Source organism: Herpailurus yagouaroundi, unplaced genomic scaffold (assembly GCF_014898765.1).
Source record: "Herpailurus yagouaroundi ecotype Mexico unplaced genomic scaffold, PumYag 28, whole genome shotgun sequence".
Taxonomy (NCBI): Eukaryota; Metazoa; Chordata; class Mammalia; order Carnivora; family Felidae; genus Herpailurus; species Herpailurus yagouaroundi.
The window spans coordinates 30974818-30994121 of record NW_024412376.1 but is presented as its reverse complement, the minus strand read 5'-3'; the positions used below and the strand labels follow the sequence as shown (position 1 = coordinate 30994121).

Here is a 19304-nt window from a genome sequence, read left to right as displayed (position 1 = left end):
GAAGATGACATTGGGTTGAGTGTGGGTGCCGTGAGAGTGGAGTGCAGTCCAGATGTGTAGAGTCTGTTTGTTCACAGAAGTCATTTTGCAGTAGCCAGAAGCCCATTGGTCTTTTTGCAATCTCCCTTTTGCTTGTTCTTTTTTCCTATGTATGTATGTGTGTGTGTGTGTGTCTGACATAGAAATAATGGAACAGTATAGAGGAAAAACCCTTTTTTTCCTTCTCTAGTCTCATACTCTTACCTTTCAGGAGAAGACCAACTGTTGTCAGGAATTTGGTGAGTGTCCTTGCGATGTTTTTATTCTTTTACTGCATACGTGTCATTTTTTACTCATATGTGTTTTGTGTTTCTGAAGTTATCTTACTACTACCATGCTTCATATATCCTTATGCAACTTGCTTTTTTCTCGCCCATATTTCTTGAGTTCTCTTCGTGTTGATATATGTCTGATTAATTTATTTTAGCTGGTGTATTGTATCACAGTTAACCTTGTGCTTTCGTTTTGGATGTTTAGAGTGTTTTCCCATTGTACTTCTTTGTAACTCCTCAGTTCTGTTTTTCCCTATCCTTTCCATGTTGTGGAGTAGAGAATTCCATTTAATTTTGATTTGGCTAAGGCTAGATCATAAGCTATCCTTAATCTGTTCTGCCGTTTTTCCCCCCACTAAGCTCTGTTTATTTTATTATTTTAAAAAGTTGTTTTAGGTATCCTCCAGTCATTCCTTCTCTTCCCATATTCAACCTGGCAAAATTGAGCTGTGATATGTATTACCCAGGTACTTGTAGCCTGGCCAAGTTCCAGGATGTCTTTGATTATTTCCTCAAGTTATGCATTTTTCAGAAGAGTAAATAACAGCGGATGTCTTTGATTATTTCCTCAAGTTATGCATTTTTCAGAAGAGTAAATAACAGCATTCCTATTGTAAGAAACTGTAACATTTTTGGGCCTAGGATATTTAGAGAAAGCAAAACAAAAGCAAAAATACTTTTGATCAAATTCTGTTGATGATTTTGCTTGCTAAACAACTTGGATTCTTTTAATTCTTATTTTTAATTTCCTTATTACCATGATAGTATTCTGAAGGTACCGTTTAGGACTCAGTGGTTGCTCAATACAGTTATCAAGATATAGGCTATATGTATAGATCACTGCTACCCAGTAGAAATATAATGCACACCACACATATAATTTAAAATTTTCTAGTAGCCACATCAAAAAATGTAAAACTGAACATTGCAATACAGTTTATTTAACCAGTATATTCCAAAATATTGTAATTTCAACATGTAAGCTATGTAAATAGTAAATATTGAGATATTTTACTTTCTTCTTTTCATACCAGGTCTTCAAAATCTAGTGTGTATTTTACACTTACACAGCATCTCCCCTAGGACCAGCAAACTTGCAAGCATTTCATAGCCACATGTGGCTGGTGGCTACCATATTGGATAGTGCAGGTACAGAACAATTTTTACAAGTACCAGTTACCAAGGAAGATATACAGATGGCAAATAAACATATGAAAATATGCTCCACATCAAATGTCATCAGAGTAAAGCAAATTAAAACAAGACACCACTACTCACCTGTTAGAATGGCCCATATCTATAACTGACAATACAAAATGCTGGCAAGGATTTGGAACAGTATGAACTCTCATTGCTGGTGGTAATGCAAAATGGCACAGCCTATTTGGAAGATGATTTGGCACTTTCTTTCTTTCTTTTTTTTTTCCCTTTCTTTCCTTCTTAACATTTATTTATTTTTGAAAGACAGAGACAGAGCACGAGCAGAAGAGTGGCAGAGAGAAAGAGGGAGACACAGAATTTGAAGCAGGCTCCAGTCTGTGAGCTGTCAGCACAGAGCCCGATGCAGGGCTTGAACCCATGAACCGTGAGATAATGACTTGAGCTGAAGTCAGGTGGTTAGCTGACTGAGCCACATAGGCTCCCTGTTTTGGCGGTTTCTTACAGACTAAATATAGCCTATCATATGATCCAGCAATCATGCTCCTTGGTAGTTATCTAAAGAAGTTGAAAACTTATGTCCACACAAAAACCTGAGCATGGATGTTTATATATAGGAACTTTCCAAAACCTGCTAAAACTATTTTAAGACAAAGTTTTGGTTTTTTTTTTCCCCTTTAAAGACAGCATTTGCAACATTAATCTAAAAATTGTTTTTTTGGGGGGTGTCTGTGTGGCTTATTTGGTTAAGCATCTGACTCTAGATTTCTGCTCAGGTTAGACTCTTACAGTTTGTGATTTTGAGCACCGCATCGGGCTCTATACTGACAGTGTGGAGCCTGCTTCAGATTCACTCTCTCCCTCTCTCTCTCCCTCCCCCACTTTTCAAAAATAAACATTTAAAAATTGTTCTTTTTTATTTTTCACATTACTGTTCCCGTAACCAGCCTTTTCTTTTAATCTGAAACTAAACATTAATGACTAAACATCATTGGGGAAAATTTCTTGCAGCACCAAAGATACTACCCTTAAAAGAACTCAATAAGAAAGGCAAACATCAATAGTGAACAGAAAAAAAAATGGAGAAATACAAAAAGAAGAAATACAGATGGCCTAAAATATATGAAAAAGTGATTTTCACTACAAATTAAAGATACAGTTTGCATGAAATACTTTTGTCATCAAATTGATACGATGGATAACACCCAATTTTCCTAGGAGTTTAAGGAACAGGTACTGTCATACAGGGATGATAAGCATAATATTTTATAACATTTTTGGAAGGTCTTTGGTAATATGTGCTAAAAGCCTGTACATGGCCTTTGACTCAACAGTTTTTTTGGTCTAGAATTTATCGTAAGAAAGCAATTAAGGATATTTGAACTTAATTTGAACTTAATTTGGCTTAATGTATAGGCCGTCTTCTGCCTTTTGACTTACGCAATTTTCACAGCACCCCAAGAAGCTCAAAGAGGTCAGATGACTTGCCCAGGGTCACACATTATCAGGTGGCAGGTGTATAGTGCAGCATGCTTGAAATCGGCGGGGGTCTGGGGGGGGGGGGAGGGAGGGAAAGCAAGGACTTGAACATCTCAAATGAATGGCTTGATGGAATGAATAGAGTTTAGAGTGAAAGCCTGTCTTGTAGTCTTTTACTTCCTGAGGATATTTATAACAGAGGCCAGTGATGAAAGCTGACTACAAAACAGACTGCGTACTGTAATTGAGTTTTTAAAAATATACCCATATGCTCACATACATATGTGATTAGAAATCACTTCAACAGAGTCAGGTTCAAATTTTTGCTTTGTTCCTTACTAGGTGTGTGACTTTAGTCAAGATACCTGACCTCTTGGGGCGCCTGGGTGGCACAGTCGGTTAAGCGTCCGACTTCAACCAGGTCACGATCTCACGGTCCGTGGGTTCGAGCCCCGCGTCGGGCTCTGGGCTGATGGCTCAGAGCCTGGAGCCTGTTTCCGATTCTGTGTCTCCCTCTCTCTCTGCCCCTCGCCCGTTCATGCTCTGTCTCTCTCTGTCCCAAAAATAAATAAACGTTGAAAAAAAAAAAAAAGATACCTGACCTCTTATTGCCTTAATTTTCTTCACAGAGATTCTATTACCAATTTACAGGTAGTTGGAAGGATTAAATTAAACAGTTTTCTGTAGTGTTTGGTACATATGTTTAATAAATGGCCTTCAAAAGTCTTTAAAAACTTTGTTTCTGAGCAAGGGGATTATAATAATTTAAATTTCTTATTTTCTGTATTTCCACTTTTTTCTACAGTAGGTATGTTTTGTGAATTAAAAAAAAGTTAGAAAATGCTTAACTTACTTTTAGCTTAAAGAGAAAAAAGATTGATTAGATGTTAGATGAGACATATACCAGAAATTGTTATATTGCTTTCTCAATTGGAAAATTTAGAGAACCACTCACTTGATGTTAAAAATAGCCCTTCAAGTATATTTACATTTAATAGTATTTATGAAGATAGTAGACTTCATTGAATCGTAGGGCTTAATTTTTACTGTTAAATTAGATGGTTAGGTGAAGTTCAATAAAGAAAGAATAGATGTTGAAAGTTGCAAATGCTAGTTCCTTATATTTATTTTCAGAAAGTTTTTACTTTTAATCATTTCTTATATTTTGAATCAGGAAGTGTTGGCGACCCTTAATAAAGAGAAGTAGAAACTATCAAGTGATTTGCTTATTTTGGAGGTTCTATATGATGCAGTTTCTGATTATTTTTCCTGATTTTATTTCCATTTTGCCTCTGTCTACTTTGAAATATCTGTAACACATATCGTGGTCCTTGTTTAATAACTACCTATTAAATACCTACTCTTGCCATTTAAAGTGGAATTTCATTGTGATTTTCATGGTTTTCTTTGTTGTAAACCATTCTTAGCTTTGTACTTAGGCATTAGGTACAGGAGTGAATCAGGATTTCATATTACATCACCTCAGTAGTAGAATGAACATTTTTCTATTTTATTGGTTGTATTCTGGTGGGACTGTCAAGAATAAGTCCAGAAGAAACCAAAGTAAACCTAATTCTTGTGAACACATTGTTTTATTTCATGCAAGTTCTCTCTATAACCTATTTGTCAAATGTTGACATTTTATAAAATGTCTGTTGCTATGTTTTTTGAAAAGAGGGTGTTATGGTCAGATTATTTTTTGGCTCCAAATTTTGTATTACACATATTTATTTACTGCAGCATTTTTGGAGCTCTTGAATTTCAGCTCAGCATCATGCCTCTGTAAGGCAGGAGAGAGTAGAGTATGCACTTTCCAAATTTATTTGACTAGGCAATGCTTTTGCAGAATCATCATGAAACACACTCTGGGAAATACTGTTTTAAATAAAAATATAGAGAGCAAGAAAAGAAAAAAAAGAGCTAAAATATCTACTCATTGAATAAGTTAAACTGGCTCTTAAAACTGTATTTTGGACACTTTAAAGGATAGCATATTTAGTTAAAATAATAGTTTTAGTTTTCTTCCTCCTTCTGTCCCCATCCATCTATCCCTTCTTTTTATTTATTTAAGAATATTTAAATTAAAAAAATGTTTATTTTTGAGAGAGAGAGAGAGAATGAGAATAAGAATAAGCGGGTGAGGAGCAGAGAGGGAGAGAGACAGAATTTAAAGCAGCCTCCAGGCTCTGAGCTGTCAGCAGAGCCCAAGGCGGGGCTTGAACTCATGAGCGATGAGATCATGACCTGAGCCAAAGTTGGATGCTTAACCGCTGAGCCACCCAGGTGCCCTTTAAAAGAATATTTTACACAAGTGATGAAAAATAACTAGAGAATGACTCGGAATGTTTATTTTCCTAAATAGATTATTTCTATGTACATTGGTAATAACAGTGCTCAAAAATTGCTTTTAGACTGTCCTATTTTGTGTAAACATTTCATAAAATAGAATTATTTATGATTGGATAGTTTCTCCCTTGTAAGCTTTAGAGCAATAATAATCAGAGTTCATAGGAGACATTGTTATCACAAACAGATATGACTTAGAACATTAATTTTATCCTAAAAACAGTTGGGCACAGGGAGAATTTTGGTATAGAAAATTGCCTCTGTAATCTTGGAGTTTTTACTTAAAATATTTTGGGTTTTGCCCTGGAATTTGCAAATTCTAAGAGAAGATTCATCAAGTAGTATTATCTTGTTATTAGTTATATTGTTACTGTTATTAGTATTGATTTATCTCATTAATTGTGGTATTTATATTCTATGAAGTTACTGAGAAGCCTGAATTAGCAAATAGTGAGCCATTGCTTCTAGGGGAAATACAAGGTTAGTTCCTGCAAGCCTCTGGTCACAACCTTTTCGTCAATTGATCAGTGTATAATCCTGTTTTATGTTAGAACTAGAGAAGAAAGTGAGATTCAGTGTATTGGCAAAATGTGAGAAAATTTACTAGGTAGGTAGAATTTGGAAAGGACAATAATAGAGGTTAATTCTCTTCCAGCACAATTCTTGTTCAGTACTCCTAAGAAGTAAAGAAGTCACATGATACTGCCTCACCATCATTGTCGTGTGTGTGTGTGTGTGTGTGTGTGTGTGTGTGTGTGTGTGTGTGTATGTGTGTGTGTTTCCATCTTTTGAAATTCTTTCACTCATAAAGTTGTCTTTGTACTTTGGAGAATACGTATGTCTAGTGTCATTGAACTCAGATTATAATCATGTTCTTTTGTAATCTCTTGTTTCACGTCACCTTTGTTTCTTGTTTTAGCTTTGTTTTAAATTCAGATTGCCCTAGAAACAGGTGACTGCTTTTAGTGTTTAGAAAAGATGAAGTGGTTAGTGATTGATATTTGGCTATGTTGATATATTTGAAGATTTGGGTTTTTTTGGTTTTCTTTTTGATATATTTGAACTTTTGTACAGTAAACTTTCTGGAGTTTGGTAAGAGGGTGAGTTAGTGATTGACTAGGGGATTTTAGAGTTTAGAGATCCTTGATTGAACCATTTTATTTTTTAATTTTAATTTAATTTTTATATTTTAATTTTTACTTTCTAAATAAATAAATATTTATTTTTTATTTTAGAAACAGAATGCAAGAGAGGGAGAGAAAGAGAATCTTTAGTAAGCTCCATGCTCAGCGCAGAGCCTGACCTGGGTCTAGATCCCACAACCCTGGGATCATGACTTGAGCTGAAATTAAGAGTTAGATGCTTAACCAGCTGAGTCACCCAGGCACTCCAATTTAACAATTTTTAGAACACACATTTGGGATCAAAGACCCAGAGGAAATGAGTAACTTGCTCAGAATCTCAGCTAGTTTTTGATTCCAGATTGTAGTCAGATTTCTTTCCATGTTACTATACTGTTATGGAAGAGTCTACATTAGACTAAGTGGGTGAAACATGTTCTGTTTTGATGGTAATTGGTATGAGGATAGACCATGTGCCATGGGTACAATTCTGTTTGCCTAGGAAGTCAGTCATTTGTATAATCTATTTATAAATATACACTACATGCCACTTTTTAATAGATTACATATTTATTTAAAGCATAATTTTTTAGGGGTGAAACACTTAATATTATAATATATTAATAATATAAATATATATTATATTTGATATTTGAAATCCAGAAAATCCTGTAACTTCTGTAACATAAGCCATTGAAATTAACATGGGGAAACATTTAGCTGTTGTGGCTACAGTGATTCTCAAATTGGAAATAGAGGACAGACAGACAACCTTAAACTAAAAGGGGAGACAGGTTTTTAAGATTTACAAAAGTTTACATAGGTGGGAAAAAGTTGAAAAACCTAGCATTTAAAGTCAGCATGAAATTCCAACTTAGCCGTTTTGATTTTCCATTTTGATTGACAATTTCTTTTGAACATTTCTTTTTATTTCCTCTTCCTTGTTTTGACATGATTCAAGAGGATTAGAAAATGGAATGTTTAGGCATTTCTTCTTCCTTTTGACTTTGAACAAAGGTGGGAATGTTCAGTAATACGATTCTGTCTTGAGAAGAAACATATTTAAGGGAAAGGAGATAATGGGCTTCTTTGTGGGAAAAGTTTCCAGGTAGTGGAACAGATGTGATGTTATCTGTTTTTCTAGTAGAGCCTTTACTGGGCATTATTGTTCCCCACCTGAGTTGACTCTTTAGGACAGGAGAAACTCCTGGAATTAGTTTGAATGATATTGCAGAAGATGTGACAGTTTTCATATATGCCTTTGTTTGCTTCTTAAGGAATAAAACAGTACTCTTTTGGCAAACCTGTGGCATTTAATTAGTAAATGCATCCTCATGCTTCAAGGTGAACTAATTTTTAACAGTAAGGGCATTTTGATCTTGAAAAAAAATGTATTTTACTTGTATATGTTGTTATAAAGTATAGACAAGCTAAATGATTACTTTGAAAATGGTCACTCTCTAATTTCCTTGCTCTGAAGCCTTTGAAAAAAATATCCTCAATTAAGATATAAAGAATCAGAATTTTCAGGCGGTCAAAAATTTATATCACCAAGTTGATTTTTTGTTGTTGTTGAGTGTAATTTCTCCTTTCCAGGTCTACCAAACTCTTCTAACTTAAAATGTAGCCGTTGTCCAAATTTAATTATTAGATTCAGTAACATCCAACTTATGAAAACTACCTGATGTGAATTGCTGTCTTCTAAACCACCAAGAAGTGCAAAAGTAGGCAGGATACTTGTGCTTGCTGTCAGGTTTTCACTGCTCTCTTTGGATAAAGTTAGTGGAGTTCTAAGTCCAGCTAAAATGGTGATTGTATTTATTGTTAATATAAATTATAATTATTAATAAAGAGTAGGCAGAAAGCATTCTGAGTTCAAAATTTCGGTTTATGGAGAATTAAAAAAAAAATGTACATTGGCAAGAGACACCAGGATATCCTTGACCAACCAGATGGAGTAGATACATGGTTTAAAGAGACAATTTCATTTACTGTGCTGGGGAAGGAGTATTAAACCTAATTGGAAGCATGAGATCTGTTTTTATCACCCAGGATCCTGAATTAGCAGAGATTAGGAGGAAAGCACCAAAATTTATTTTTGTGGTTGTTTTATTCTGCAGAGATTGAATTTATCATAGTGGTTAAGAATGCTAGGTTATTTCTTTCCTTTACAAACTGTGTGAACTTGGGCAACTTACATACCTGTCTGAACTTTCTCATCTGTAAAATAGGGGATAATGATTAATCTACCTCATGTGACTCTTCTGAGGATTGAAAATGATCCTTTTTCAAACAGGTCGTTTTAATGAATTTGACACTGCTAACTCAAATAATTGAATTTGGATGATGGCTGCCTTTTAGGTTAGAATTCTGAGAAGAGTTAGGTAGTTGAGATAAATTTTTGATAAAAAGTAGTTAGGATAGCCTAGAGTAGTCTCTAGGACAAGGCAGATGCTCAAATATGTTTGTGATTTTTATTGATGGTACACCTATTCCTTATGTAATTGTGGTAAAACTATGAAATCATTATTACCTCTTTTTGTAAATGGGACTCAGGGAAGTTTGGTCATTTGCTTCTTTGTAGGAAAGCTGAAATTGAAATCCTGATCCCCAAGTCAGGCTACGCCTACCATGTCCCAATATGCTGTGTTTCTGTTTTCTTTAAAGTACTAATAAATACTTATATACATTTATTCCAAAAATTTAAGTCAGAGCTTCCTGTAATCATTAAGGTTTCTTATGTTAGCAGTTTCAGTTTAATTGGTCTATGGCATCTTTGGTTAGGTAGGTTACTGTATGATAGCTGTAAAGCTGACTTACTGTAAACAAATACCATGATTTTTATACCCCATGTGAAAAATCATAATTCTGGTATCATAATGTCATCTAACACCATAAGATTAGCAAGTACAATGGTAATTAGGTGCTTTTGACAAGGAACCAATTGCACTCCATATGAAGCCAATGATTGCTTCAGGTGTTCCCTTCTATATTTCCCAATTCCTCTGAGTATAAGAATTACTTTGGGTTGGGGAGGCACGCATTCTGCTTATGAAAATTATAGATTCATAGGTCTCCAGAGTTAAAGAATTAGTACAGCTAGAGAGAGAGGCTCAGGAATATGTATTATTTAAGAAGCTCACCCCGTGGCTCTGATGCTCGTTAATTTAGGAACTGTTTCCCTAGTTGGCCTGTAGCTTGGTTCATTGGCTGTTCACTTTATTTGGCTAGTCAAGATTCTCGCATTGCCCATGCAAGGTGAGGAAAAGATAATGCTCAATTGTACCTTCTTCACAAGGAACTTCATGATCTATAAATATCAGTAAACATACGCAGACTCCATTAACCATGAGGTTAGGACTGCAGCTTTGCCCTTTATTGTAGGGATCTCAGATGTAGTTGAGTGAGCCTGAATGAAACTGCTATGTAATAGCAATATAAATGCTGGCCTACAGGGTATACCAATTCAGTGTCAGTCTTAAAAAAAAAAAAAAAAAAGCCAGCAGGGTTGTTACTAAACACCTGGGAGAGGTAGGGCCATTATGTTCCATCTATTATTGGTGATATTCCTAAGTTATGTGTTTATTGTATTCATCTACTATGGCTGATATATACTAAACTTTATTGCTGAATTATTTTGTGTTTATTGTATTTTTTACTTTCCAGTTTGGGAATCATAAGCCTATGACCTTTTAAAATGGTTTCTAGGGTTTCAAAGCCATGCCTTTGACTTAACTTGACTATACCTGCTGGCCAACATGAAGGAACGGCTTCTTAGACGAACAGGTTTTACAACAATACAAGGTTTGTTGACCTTGGTATTTATAATCTATTTGTGAAAAGGAATTCTTCACCAAATCCACTCTTTAGGATGGAGGGTAAACTTTAGAGATAACAACTTTATTTTTTGTTTTCTTTAACGTTTTATTTTTTGAGAGAGAAAGAGTGCAAGCAGGGGAGGGGCAGAGAGAGGGAGACACAGAATTCAAAGCAGGCTCCAGGCTCTGAGCTGTCAGCGCAAAGCCCGATGTGGGGCTGGAACCCACGAACGTGAGATCGTGACCTGAGCTGAAGTCAGATGCTCAACCAACTGAGCCATCCAGGCGCCCCCAAGAGATAACAACTTTAATCTTTGTATTAAGGCCATGACTTCCCTTGTCCTTTAAAATACCAACTTTCCCTTTAGGGATTTAGAAAAGACCCCCAACATATATTTGCTACTAGAGTTTCTTTCTCTACGAAAGGAATCACCTTTCTCCTGTGACAATCCCTTAAGCAGTTGAAGCCATTCCACCACCTTTTTCCTTTCCTCTTGAGTTAATAGCAGTGGCAAGGTGGTTGGGGTAGGGAACCTGGGTTTTGGAGGAGTTGGAGTATGGAATGAGGCAAGTGGCAGTGATAGCAAAGCATAATGAAGTGTCTGTAGTAGTACTAGCAGAGGGGACCTGTGGTTGTATCACTTAAAAATTTTGCCAATTGGTTATTCTCCCAATTTGTTTATTCAGAATTTCAGAGTTTATTGAAAGTTGGTAGTATTTTATTCTTAAAGCAGAAAAAAAAAATAAACTAGCAGGTTTTTATAATTTTTATTAAGAGTGTCTGCATTGCATTTTTGCCAAAAGTGAGAAGAAGGGAAAGTTCCTGCTTATTCCCTGCACCTCCCCCTCTTCACTCCCCATCCAATAATAAATTATAGGAACTTCAGCTCAGTGTTCTTTTATTTTTCATTGTCCTCCTTATTTGGAAAATAGTATTACTTAGGTATAAATATAGATACAGATGTAGATTATATTTGAACAAAAAGCAAAGGAAGGCATGTGAGACTGTCCTTTGGTTCTCTTTCTTGTGTCCCGGGTCTGGAAGGACTTTAGGATTATCTGGTTAATCGCCAGTCTTCCACGGGAGCAATACCTAAACCATCTTTCTTGACAACACTTAAAAGATTATCAGACGATGGGTGTCTCGGTGGCTCAGTCGGTGAATCATCTGACTCTTGATTTCAGCTCAGGTCATGATCTCATGGTTCAGTTCATGAGATGGAGCCTGGAGTGGGGCTCCGGGCACACTGTGCGTGGAGCCTGTCTAAGATTCTCTCTGCCCACCCCCCTCAAAAAAAAAAAAAAAAAAAAAAAAAAAAAAGGAAGGAAAAGCACACAAAACTAAGTCTTCTCAGTTTGCTCATTTTGTACAATTTTATTCAATTTTTACTAATAGTGCTTGCTAAATAGGATCTGAAAACTTGAAGGAAGCCAAAACTGTCACTGGCCACCTTGCTGGAATCCCTCAAGTTTCAGTCTTGGTTGGCATCATGGAGTCTGGCCAATCCTTTTCCCCCTTAAATTTGAAATAATAGCAATAGCTTGTATAATAACCAGTGAGTAAGTGCTTAATATACATTATCTTGATTTTCACAGCAGCTCTATAGAGTGTAGATATTATTCTCAGTTTATGGATGGTGAATTTTAAGTTCAGTAGTGTGAAGTAACTCTCCTGTATCTCCCAGCAGTAAATAGCAAAGTCAGGATTGCGGCTGGGTTCTGATGCCAAAATGTGTTCTCTTAATTGTTGTCCTCTGCCACCTCTGTCATTGGCAGTGTCTATTTGCAGAGTCTCCTTCAGCCTTTGTCCTTCTGGATCATGCAGCTGTTTATATTTTGCATCTTCCTCCTTTCACTCTACGAGTAAGAATTCCTAAGTTCAGATTCCACCATATGGCAAAAGTGGCAAGGCGTCATTATTAGTCTCTTGAGAAAAATGTGTTGCCTGAATCTGTGCAGAGAATTTTCTTTTGATTGTGGGACTTGTAATGGGGTCAGTCTACGGTATTGCCAAGAAAACTAAGCATAGTGTTATTGTTGTCCAAGAGGTCGATAAAAACATAGTTCAGAATCAAGTTTGACCACTGTAAAATTGTTTTTGTATATATTATGGCAAGTTAAATTTGAAGCATTATATTTTCCAGACTTCAAACTTTCAGAGGTCTGTTATTTGGAAAGGATATGTACATTGGCTAGGCCATAGTGGAACCACCCATTTATTTATCAACCCATTCATTACTTTCTGTGGGTGTTTTTTTTTTTTTTTTTCTCTTTTGTCAGGTATTTTTTTGGTTTAAATATTTTTTTTTTTTTTTTTTTTTTTTTCTTTTTTTTTGTTTTAATTAGCCGAATTTAAAAACTCTGCAACTGGAACTCTTCATTAGCAGTGTGGAAAGAATTTTAATTGGCTGTGTGAACAGTAGTGTCGTCAACTTGTAGAGCAGTGCCCCACTTACAGATGGAAACAGCTGTATCCTTTTTCTTAGGAGACATGGAGAGTCTTGTCCTCAGATCATCAGGTGAATGCTCCTGTGGAAAAATGCAAGACAGTTACAACACAGGCATTATCGCTGTCCCTCCAACCCAGCTTTTATTAATCTGTAAAGAAGAGCATCCATTTTAACTCTATTATCTAAGTATGAAATGTGGCATTGGAGTCATATTAATTGGACACTCACATTATTTTTTAGTTTAATAGGTTTTCATCAAGAAACTGTCTTTGTTCAGCTTTACGTTAGCATTCTAGTTGTGTAAAAGACTTTATAAAAAAGTCTTTTGTTATGTCCGGTATACCATAGATGGACACGTCTAACTTGTTATTTATCCTATGAAATGTACCTTTTACCAATTGATTCTTCCCTGCTACTTCCTGTCAATAACTGATAATCCCACTTCTATATGAGATCTTAATGATAGCTAATATTTAAGCAAGTTTAATCATCTCAAACCCAGTGAAGAACATACTTCTATTTTTATCCTCATTTTATGGATGAGGAAAATTGAGGAACTTGCTCAAGGTAAATGATGGAACAAAGCCTCAAACATCCTCTTTGATTTTAAAGTCGCCCTCTTAAGACAGGAATATCCTTGATGGTGTTGGGACTATGGCTACAGGGTGTTCATTTAATTTATTTCAGTAGCACACATGTGAAGAAAGTCTACTTCAAATCAACTGCATTGAAGCCCAGAGAGCTTAGACTAGAGTTGGTTACATCCTTAAGTTAATGCAGTATGCAGTTTACCTGTTTCTATGTGCAACAAACAACATGGATGAAAACATGCTAACAACATGCCAGTCTGTGCTTTATTTATTTATTTTTTGTTTACTTATTTTTGAGAAAGAGAGCCTGTGCACATGCAATCGTGAGGGAGGGGAAGAGAGAGGGAGGGAGATAAGAGAGGGAAGCAGGCTCCTCACTGTCAGCGTAGAGCCCGATGTGGGGCTCGAACTCACAACTCACCTGAGCGAAAGTCAGATGCTTAGCTAACTGAGCCACCCAGGCATCCTTGCTAGTCTGTGCTTTAAAGTACTGGGTCCAAAAAGAAGTAGACTTGATTTAAGTGAATTTGTAATGCAGGCTCTATCTATGCAGTCTGGTAAATCATCTCCTTTTTCTCTTTTCACAATAAAACTTTTCAGGTACAAGGCAGGAATTAATATTCAAGTGGAGTTTACTTATCCATATTGAGAGTTAAAAGTTAAAAATATTGCAACAATTTCTGGGGCACTTAGGTGTCTCAGTCGGTTAAGCCTCCAGCTTTGGCTCAGGTCATGATCTTACAGTTCAGGAGTTCCAGCCCAGCATTGGGCTCTGTGCTGACAGCTCAGAGCCTGGAACCTGCTTCAGATTCTGTGTCTCCCCCTCTCTCTGCCCCTCCCCTGCTCTCTCTCTCTCTCTCTCTCTCTCTCTCTCTCTCTCTTTAAAATAAATAAACATTAAAAAATTATTTAAAAAATTGCAACAATTTCTTCAATAATGTCTCCTATGGCATACTTTTTGTTTTCTGCTAATTCCTTGTGATTACGTATTTGGAACTAATTAGAAATTAAATTTCTTTATAAGTTTTGAATACATCAGTGTTTTTGAATAGGTAATGTGATTACCCTGGAGAAAATCATGAGGAGAGGGGAAAAAAAGGATAACAATTTGATTGAGGACCTTGTTTCATGTATATGGTTAAAAAAATCTTGGATATAATCATAAAATTGGATTGTTGTGTAGCATTCTAAACACTTTTTATGTGGGAGAGATTGAGCGAGTGAGCAGGGGAGAGGGACAAAGGGAAAGAGAGAGAGAATCCTAAGCAGGCTCCAGGCTCAGTGTGGAGCCTGACTTGGGGCTTGATCCCACAACCTTGGGATCTTGCCCTGAGCCAAAATCAAGAGTTGGACGCTTGACAGACAGCCTCCCAGGTGACCCCCTGCATTCTAAACATTTTAAGATACATGTGTTAACTTCTGAGAAATTGATTGCTCAGGGGTGCCTGGGTGGCTCAGCTGGTTGAGCATCTAACTCTTGGTTCATTGATTTGAGGCCCGTATCGAGCTCTGTGCTGACAGCGTGGATCCTGCTTGGGATCCCCCCCCCCCCCCCGCCTCCTTCTTTATCCTCCCCCACTCATGCAGTCTCTGTCTCTTTCCAGATAAATACACTTAAAAAAATAAAAAAAAAAGATTGATTGCTCAATATGAATTAAAAATTGTTAGTGAAGTTGAATTTTGTAAAAAAAATATTAGTAAAATTGAATATTATAATGAATTTCTTTTGTGATGCTGGGTTTAGAAAGCAGGTGGTTAAATCTTAACTATTTGGAGGTAGTTTTCTTCTAAAATAGTTAAATTATGTTTTCAGAAGTTTGCATCATATATATAATTTGTAGTTCCCTTGTAGTTTTTGTTTCATGAAAGTGTTCTTTTGAATTAAAGAAATGATTTTGATTGTGATGTCAATTGTGATAATTTGTTAATCTTAGCCATAGATAATTGCTTATCTTCATACATGTTAAATTTGATCCCTGGTGTGTGGTCAGGTTTGATGAGTAAATCAAGAAGGCAATACCTTTCAGAAATACAATGGTTGCTTAATTGAGGCACTTAAGACTTGTTTTTTGAGAGAGATAGTAATTTAGATTATCTCCCCAATATATTCTGAACTTTCATAAGTTTTTAAAGCACCCATTTTAAAATTCTGGAGAGAAACCTCAGAAGGCTGCATGCAACAAACTTAAGGTTTCCATTCTGCTCATTATATGTATCTCTGACACATTTCAAAATGTTTGTTGAAAATCTGGGAGTCTTTATATTGAAAAAATTCATCTTTGATAACCATCATAATTGTTACTAGAAAATAGTTTTCAACTTCCTGGGAAGCATACTTTTAAATCTTTACACTTAAAATTTGGGTTGTTGTAAATATTAATGAACCTGGAGGAGAGAACCCACATATATTCTGTCTATATCTGTACATTATACCTCCCAACTATCAAAATAGCCCCTGAGGGTTTTGCTGGCATTATCTCATTTAATCCTCACAGCAGCCTTATGGGTTTAGCATTCACCATCATTTTTCAAATGAAACGGACTCTCAGAGTAAGTTACTCTGTCCATAGTTCAGAACATGCACATGGCCGAGCTGTGGGTTTTAACTCAGCCTGGTACCAGAGCTCAGTTTCCTACCCACTGTGCTACCCTGCGAGGCATATTACAAAATGCATTTCAGTAGTCTCTTCTGTCATTCCTTGTAATATTATTTCCAGACAGAGTACTCGGGGAGGGAAGAAGTAAATAGGTTTAATGCCATAGTGTAGGCACTGCCTATGTATATAACTACAGATATAACTGTAAGATGAAAGTATAATATTTTGTTACTTGCTTCCCTCTTACTTGCTTAACACCTCTTCAGATAGGAAGCATTTCTGGTGACTTGGGCACCACTTTGCTGAGCTGTGTAAAGTGCTCAATTTTTGTTTTGTTTTCAAATTTGTGCCATATTATTCCAGAACAGATAGCTGATTAGTAGGTATTTATCCCTACTGGAAGATGGGAGTTATGGAAATTAGAGACAATAGGTATAGAACATCCAGCCCAATGCCTGGAATATAATGGGGTAGTAGTTATTGTTTATAAAGAAATTACTCTTCGTACACCATGGGTAGTACAATATAGTAAAATGTTTTAAATATTGTCTTAAAAATAGTAGGTTCGAAACCAATATTTTTGTTTGATAATTCATATTACTAAGCTGTTGAGACATGACATCTCTAGAAAAATTACAGATAGAGCTTGATATCGAAACAGTAGACTGAATGCCAGATCATAAAAATACAGATGTTCATTGTATTTTTATATTAGTCTTAAGGAAAACACAGCTCCCAGGATCTGAAGTATTGCAAGCACAGAGAATAGTACAAAAAATAACAATGTGCTCTACTGAAAATCGTTACTACTATGTGCTCTTGCTGAAAATCTTTAATATTGGGATATATTCTACAAACTTAAAAAAAATAAGACAACTCAACACAAAGAGCCTTCTATGTTTCTTGAAGGAATTTTTTTTTTTTCCTGGCGGGGGGAGGGAAAAAGGTCTGTGGGATAAGTTTATTTAATATGACATCAGTTGAATAAAGCCAGCTGTGAGTAATTATATCTGATATTGGATTTCCAGCTGGTTTGTTGAACTATTATTGGTTCTCAAGGTACTTGGATATTAATTAAATGATGACTTATAAAGGAGTCTTGTTTAAAGTAGTGTTGCCTCGATGAGAACATTTAGAACAGGCCACCTGGTACAAAGTTCTAATTCTTCTTGGTACCGCTGCTATTTTAAAATCAGTATGTTTTTAACTTAGAGGAAAACATACAGTTCAAATCTGGGTTTGGTGATGATTTTCTATATATTATGTGTGTATACATGAATAGAATTTAGTGTATCCTTGCTTTGCCTAAGGGTTTTCAAACTCAAGTTATCATTAGTGAAGAATTCATGTCAGAGTGAGTAGAAGCACAGGTATTTCTATTTCAGCATGTCAGACACTTAAACTGTGTAAACCATGGATATTGTGTTAGATTTGAAAAAAAAAATCATGGGATTAAAGAGAAAAACCAAAAGAATTGAAGAAAAAAATAATCAGGAAGTGGGAACTGGCCAAACGTGGATTAGTGCCCTAAAGAGGTAAGGAAGAGAGCAGAGACATAAATTAAAACCAAACAACCCCTTTAGAAGCTCAGGCAGTGAGGTGTGGTGGAGGTGGAGGGCTGCTGGGTGAGAGGGGTGAGTGCTTCTAGAGGAAAGACATATTTATTTTCAGATAATAGCGACCAGACACACTTTCTTACTGACCTTCTGCATTGGGATCTTAGTGTGATCACTGTTGATCTCTCTGTCTCAGGAATAGTTAAACTACAAAATTTAGTGTAACTACTAGGTGTAGAGCCCTCTGCCACTCAGATTCTGGATTTCAGTAATTCTAGACATTTCCTAAGGATTATAGGGATAAAGAAGTATAAGACATGGTACCTCTCTGGGAGTATACAGTCTTTATTGAGTATTGCCTGTATTGACTTGTTCCCCCAGTTATTTCATATATATGTTAAAAAATACCAACAATACAAACGAACATATGGTAAGTGACTTATGAATGATGGAATAATAAATATATAGGATATTAGGGAAAGGTAGAGCGGTAAGAGTGGTCTGAAAAGGCTTCCCAGAGGACATGAGCTGCGATGCCCATTAGGATGGATTGGGCATTGGACATGTGCAGGCAGAAGGAGGCATGCGTCTTGCACGGCATGCTGCTGGGCAGAAGAGCCATCCGAGTAGAGGTTGGAGCAGAGGAAGAGTGGGAGAATGCTGGGGCAGGACCTCGGGTACAGAGTGTAGCAGCACTGAATGCAGATGTGATATGCCTGAAATTTGGTGATCGATGGAAGCTTTTCACCAGGGGAGCAGGACAGCCTAAACAACTGTTTGGAGTGCCTTATGATAAGCATGATGAAAGGGGGATGGCCTGAAACTGTCCATGCCATTGAAAATAGAATGAAACAACAACAACAACAAAAACCAAAGTATGACAAGGGACTTACCTGGATTGGAAAAAACTAAATGTGTGACAAAGGAGAAAAGAGGTGCTACGGGTAGCGGCTCTAGATTGGGGAGAACTTCCCAGGGTTTTCCCTGGAGCAGCTGGGGCACGTGTACCAGCGGCAGAAGAAGAGGAATTGAAAGGTTTAGGTAGGGGAAATTTAGTGTGGATTTTAGTTACTGTTTTGAGCAGTGCTCCAGCAGCTTGGAATGGTAACTAATCAGCTGGTGATTGTGGTCATTTGTAAAGGTAGGCTGGGAGCAGATGTGATTTCTAAGTGAAAGGACCTTTTAAGAAGGATGAGGTTCAGAGACCAGCCTCTGAGTAGTCACCTTGAAGAGACTTGATGCAGCTTGCAGAGCCCCTGGAGGGGGGCCAGGGAAGACCCAAGGGGGAGGGAGTGATCAGCATGGGCCACCATTCATGACACTTCATCCTCTCCTTTCCTTTGTTATGTTTTCTTCTTCTTATCACTACCAACAGTTTTTACACTTTGCTTATGCAATTTCTTCTGTCCCACTAGACTGTAATATCTACAAGGACTGGGGGTTTTGTCTGCTTTGTATACTAGTGCATCGTTAGCATCTACAACAGTGCTCCCCACAGGGGAAAAGAGAAAATTAATTTGGTTTAGACAGATTATTGGTGATCTTGGAGAAATGACTTTCAGTCAACTTAAGGGCAAAGATCAGATTCCAAAAGGTTATACAATAACTGGATAGTTGAGAAAATGGACAAAAGGGGTGTACCTCTCATTCCACAGTCTTGGCTAAGAAACAGAGCTGTTGCTGTAGAGGACTTAGGAAGGGTTAGGTGAAGATTTTTCCAAGGTGGGAAACTTGTTCATTTCTAAGGAAAGAATGGAAAATGATACAGAGAAAACAATGTTAATAGTTTAAAAATCTGGGTGTGTGCTGGTTTTTTTTTATGCTTGAATGACTTACCAATTTTAGAAAAGACAAAAAAGGTGATGAAGAAAAAGTACT

At 36.6% G+C, this 19304-nt stretch overlaps 1 protein-coding gene across 6 annotated transcripts in view; it reads left to right on the top strand.

Moving 5' to 3' along the window:
- The window catches only part of RAPGEF2 (Rap guanine nucleotide exchange factor 2), a 248415-nt gene that overhangs the window by 36369 nt on the left and 192742 nt on the right, over positions 1–19304 (top strand). The gene's annotated exons all lie outside the window — the stretch shown is intronic.